The 5897-nt window shown below is 49.4% G+C and overlaps 1 pseudogene; it reads left to right on the top strand.

Moving 5' to 3' along the window:
* Window positions 1-927: 927 nt before the first annotated feature.
* On the top strand, window positions 928-5541 carry LOC117149991 (annotated as a pseudogene).
* Window positions 5542-5897: the final 356 nt, after the last annotated feature.

Raw genomic sequence — 5897 nt, 5'->3', positions numbered from 1 at the left:
GCTATTTTTCCAGAAATTGCAATTTATAGCTTTTTTTATAAATTTGAGCTACTGTTTTTTCTAGACTCCAATATAGCTATATCTTCTTGTGGACTTCACTCTAGCTGTTGCTTTTTGTGAATCCTCCTAGCTATTTTTTCACACTGAGTTTTAGCCATATGAAATCCGGTAGCTATTTTTTATAAATTCAAGTTTATAGCTATTTTCTATATTAGCTATTCTTTTTCGGAATTTCCAGTCGGTAGCGATTTTTATAAATCCTTGGCTATTATCCAGACTCCAGCTGGTAGCTATTTTCTTAGCTATTTTTTCAGAAATTGCAATAAACTGAATTTTAGCTATATTGTACTTCATTTAAGCTTTTTTCCAGTTGATTTAAGATCTATTGGGGCCTTATTTCACAAAAATTGGGATTTTTTTCCTTCGTGCTCCAATCTCCAGATCCCAATTGCAACTTTCTCCCGAATTCCGACGGGATCCTTTGTCCATCCAGATTTGGACGCCCTCTGGGTCTGGTTCCTTTTCAATTCCACATTTTTTGCGGCGTGCAGGCCTTCTTGACTTCCTTCTCTTAGGGCATAGCTGAGCATGCCCCTAGAGGGAGACAAGAAAAAGACCACCGCACCTGGAAAAGAACAAAAGTTCAACCCGCAATCTCCGCTATCCACTCGCGGTAAGCCAGCACTCAAGTCCGTTAGTCCTAGGGTCAAACCCGCGACTCCCACTCCGAAAGCAAAGGTTTTGCCATCGACCAGTTCGAAGACAACTCCTAGGTTGGTCATTTCCCGACCAGTGACGCGAGCGTCTAGTGAGTCTTCTCTATCGAGAAAATCCGAGAGTCCCTCCGCTGTCGGGACTGATTTCCTCCGCGTCACACGCTCTAACACAAAGAAAATGGCATCCTCTGAGCAGCCAACGCCCGCAAACGCAGCGTTGCATAAATTCATCGCCGTCAGCGATCGCGTAAGCCTTTTCGAAGCGAAGATCAACACTCCTGATCAAGCCTCTCCGTCCCTACACACGTTACAAGTCCGTCTGCAACAGGTGCGAGCCTTATGGGACAAAGTGGAAAGAGAGTACGAAACATGCTCTGACCTAATGGCCCAAGAAGGATCCCTCGACACAATGCCTATTCTCCAGGCCAAATATGACTACTGCTACTCAGTATACGAGTCATGTGCAGCACAAATTGGCGAAACAATCGACAGAGCAACGCCTCAAGTCGCGCAAGCACCCTCTCAGCCGCTAATTGCGTCCGGCTGCCGCTTACCTCCATGCGACACGGAAGTCTTCGATGGCGACTACCTCCGATGGCCCACTTTCAGGGACCTATTCACGGCAATTTACGTAAACAACCCCAGGTTGACTCCGGTCGAGAAGCTATTCCACCTCCTTACCAAAACAAGTGGCGAAGCAAAAGCCATCGTGGCGAAATCTCCTCTCACGAATGATGGTTTTGCTTCGGCTTGGGAGGCGCTTCGAGATCGGTTCCAAAATAAGCGACTTTTAGTCAATAGCCAGCTCAAGCTTCTTTTTAACTTGAGTTCAATTTCGCAAGAATCTGGTCATGCTTTAAAAGAGCTACAATCCACGATTCAGGGGTGTATAACAGCACTGGCGCATTCCCAGGTATCCACAGAAAACTGGGATTGTCTCTTGGTTTTCCTTTGCGCGAGCAAACTGCCCAAGCAGACCCTGTCCTTATGGGAACAGTCGCTAACTGCCAAATCCGAGATCCCAGCTTGGGAAGAAATGAATGCCTTCCTGAGCGAAAGGTATCGGACATTGGAAGCCATCGAAGATATGAAACCGACTCAGGCGGTTCCAAAAAGGCTTCAATCCTTCGAGACAAAGGTCAGCACCAAACAGAAAGGGTGTGACTTATGTTCTAAGGAGAACCATCCGGTACGATTGTGCCCGCGTTTTCTTCAAATGTCTGTTGACTCGCGCTCCGGGTATATCAAAAAGAAGCAGCTATGTCTGAATTGTTTTGCCAGAGGTCATCAGCTACGTGACTGCACAAGCACGCACAGCTGCTTTACATGTAAGGGCAGGCACCATACGCTGCTGCATCGCAGCCCCCCAAATTCCGAAAATGCGAGTTCCTCAACCTCGCCCCCTACACAGCAACTTCCGAGACCCTCTAGCAGAAATGCATCGGCAAGCACCTCAGCGGTGCAAACTTTCTTCGCGTCCGGCACTTCAGCCGTCCTACTGAGCACAGCGATGATTGACGTGTGCCATTTGGGGACGAACTACCGAGCCCGAGCCTTAATCGACTCGGGATCCGAGGAGACGTTCATTTCAGAACGCATGTTCAACCTCATCAAGTTGCCATTCCGCAACACCCAGACCCAAGTCTCCGGGTTAAATCATTCGGTCTCCGCGAAATCCTCGAAGCTGTGTCACTTCGGGATTCGCGTTCCTACTAAGCAAGGTCTACAGTTAGACACTGAAGCGTACGTCCTTCCGGAGCTCTCAGGCAAACTGCCCTCCTATCCGATCCCTCGGAATTCTTTGAAGGACCTGCCCGCACTCCGCTGGGCAGATCCTACCTTTTTTGAGAGCTCTCAAATTGATGTACTGATCGGGGCTGACATTCTACCATCCATAATGATGGATGGCACCCAACAAAATATTTGCGGCTCGCTCCTGGGCCAAGAAACTATTTTCGGGTGGGTGCTAACGGGGCCGATTTCCAAGGGTAAGCCGAAACGGGTCGCATCCTTCACGACCCAGGTGCACCAAACAGGCGACCCTGATTCGCTCGACACGCTTCTCAGCAAGTTCTGGGAGGTGGAGGATCTACCAGTAAAGATGGTAAAAGAGTCGGACTCCTATTGTGAAAGGAACTTCCTCCAAAAAACAACAAAAGACGCAAGCGGGAGGTACGTGGTGACGCTCCCGTTCCGGGATCCCGAGAATACCGGATCCGATTTAGGATATTCAAGGTCCATTGCGTTAGCTCAGTTTCTTAGAAACGAAAATCGTTTAAAAAAAGAGACTTTCCCTTAAAAGAGCAATATGACAGCGTGATCCAGGAGTACCTGGATCTGGGTCATATGAAAGAAGTTCCGCCGACTCACAATTCTCCCTCGTATCATCTTCCTCATCACGCGGTAGTTAAGCCCGAAAGCACCACTACAAAGCTTCGCGTTGTATTCAACGCTTCAAGTCCGTCGGCAAATGGGACCAGCTTAAATGATATCCTTCATCCTTCCAGTCCTACAATCCGATCTAACGATCCAGGTCCTGAAATGGCGTTATTTTCAATACGTCTTCAGTGCAGACATTACGAAAATGTATCGTCAGATCTGGGTCGATCCAAAATATACCCCGTTTCAAAGAATTCTGTTCCGAAACAAGGAAGGAGATATCCGAGACTTTGAACTAACAACAGTTACCTTCGGGGTCAACTGCGCCCCCTTCCTCGCCATTCGAGTCTTGCAACAGCTGGCAGAGGATATCCAAGTGCCATTTCCAAATGCCAGCCGCATCATCCAGCAGCACATGTACGTCGACGACGTTCTGGCAGGGGCGAATTCCGTAATCGAAGCCCAAAGTTCAATTCGAGAGTTGCAAGCAGCCCCCTAAGTGCCTCCGGGTTTCCGCTAAGAAAGTGGACCTCGAACAACAAAAGCGTCCTTAAAGAAGTCCCGGCCGAACACCTCCTTCATAGCGAGTTCCTCGACATCGATGCCGAAAGCACGGCCAAGACGCTCGGTATTCGGTGGAGGGCAAAGTCCGACGAATTCTATTTCGTTCCTCCAGACATAGTTGTGGAACCCTCCTATACAAAGCGAGAAGTTTTGTCCCAAATCGCTAGGTTGTTCGATCCTGCCGGGTGGCTCGCGCCGTTCATAATCCGTTCAAAAATGTTCATGCAGGAGATTTGGTTGCAAAACTTAGGCTGGGACGATAAGCTTCCCACTGAAATATGTCAGCGGTGGCAATCGTTTTTAGACGAGTACTCGGACCTCAACCAGATCCGCGTTCCGAGATGGATCTGGTACCAGCCTGAGGTAATCATAGAGCACCACGGGTTCTGTGACGCGTCTCAGAGAGCCTATGGAGCGGCTATATACATCCGCGTCGAGATGGGGCAAAAGATCCTGACTCGCCTGCTTACAGCCAAAACACGAGTGGCCCCGGTAAAAACCGTCTCCCTTCCTCGGCTAGAGCTCTGTGGTGCCGTGCTGTTAACCGAAATGGTGACCACAATCCTTCCGCACATGCCCTCCGCCAGTTCAGATATCCGCTGCTGGACAGATTCCACAATCGTCTTAGCCTGGCTACGAAAGCATGCGTGCAACTGGACCACATTTGTGGCCAACAGAGTTGCCAAGATCACGCAGGCCACGCCAGTCGACTGTTGGGCACACGTTCGCTCAGAACAAAACTCCGCCGATCTAGCCAGTCGAGGCGTATCCCTACATGAATTGGCAGAAAACCATCTCTGGTGGCACGGACCAGAGTGGCTGCAAGGGCCACGAGAGCTATGGCCAGCACAAAGCGACACTCTTCCAGTGACAGAGCTAGAGCAGCGCGCGGTCAAAGTGCATTTTGTCAAGGGCCCGTCCATCGACTTTCTCGAACGTTTCTCCAAATTGGACAAGGCCCTGCGAGTTCTGGTCTATGTTCAACGCTTCCTTAAACGCTGCCGCAAAGGTTCGTTCTTGCCCAGTTCACGACCTACCAGTAAAGAGATCCGAGAGGCAGAACGAACTCTGACCTCCATTGCGCAGCGCAGAGCATATGGCCAAGAGCTTCAGCATCTGACCGAGAAAAGGCCTCTTCCAGTGTCAAGTCCTTTGGTGAATTTGTTCCCGTTCATTGACCAACACGGCCTTTTAAGGGCGTGCGGCCGTCTCACTGCATCCAAAACCCTGCAATATGATGAACGTCATCCGATTCTTCTCCCCTATGACTGTAGACTGTCGCGCCTCATCGTCCAATTTACTCACCAAATTACTCTTCATGGCGGTAGTCAATTGATCGTACGCCTGATCCGAACAAAGTATTGGATTCCTAAAATCAAGAATCTGGTGAAGGCTGTGGTCAATCCGTGTAAGATTTGCACGATTTACAAGAAGAGGCTCCAAACACAGCTGATGGGCGACTTCCCGACAGATAGAGTCTCCTTTTCAAGGGCGTTCACCTACACGGGTATCGACTATGCCGGCCCTTTCGAAATAAAAAATTATACAGGGAGAGCGTGTCTCATAACGAAGGGATATGTTTGTGTGTTTGTGTGCTTTTCCACGAAGGCAGAAGGCATTTGGAACCCACTTCCGATCTAACAACCGAGAAATTTCTAGCGGCCTTTGCTCGTTTCGTAGCGAGGCGCGGTTGTCCTCAGCGGGTCCATTCGGATAATGGTAAAACCTTTGTGGGGGCGGCAACTTTGATTTCCAGGGACTTTCTCCAAGCTATCAAAGAGTCCGTGACTGATGCATATAGCCATCAGGGACTCGTATGGCGGTTCATCCCACCAGGGGCTCCACATATGGGGGGTTTGTGGGAAGCAGGGGTGAAAAGCTTCAAAACCCTGTTCCTTAAATCGACGTCAGTCCGCAAATATACATTTGAGGAGCTGGCGACGCTTCTCGCTAAGATTGAGGCTTGCCTCAACTCTAGACCCCTCTCCCCTATGTCCGAAGATCCCTCAGATTTACTGGCCCTCACACCAGGCCATTTCCTTATTGGAGGGCCGTTGCTTTCCACGGCGGAACCCGAGATAAAGGGCGAAGCTAAGTCGATAATAAATCGATGGCAACACCTCAAGGCACAACATCAGCAGTTTAGTGCACGGTGGAAAGAGGAGTATCTCAAAGAACTCCATAAACGAAGCAAATGGCAATTTCCGACCAGGAATCTACAAGCCGACGATATGGTAG

The sequence above is a fragment of the Drosophila mauritiana genome, unplaced genomic scaffold, assembly GCF_004382145.1.
Source record: "Drosophila mauritiana strain mau12 unplaced genomic scaffold, ASM438214v1 Y_12, whole genome shotgun sequence".
Taxonomy (NCBI): domain Eukaryota; kingdom Metazoa; phylum Arthropoda; class Insecta; order Diptera; family Drosophilidae; genus Drosophila; species Drosophila mauritiana.
This window is presented reverse-complemented; position numbering and strand designations above follow the sequence as displayed.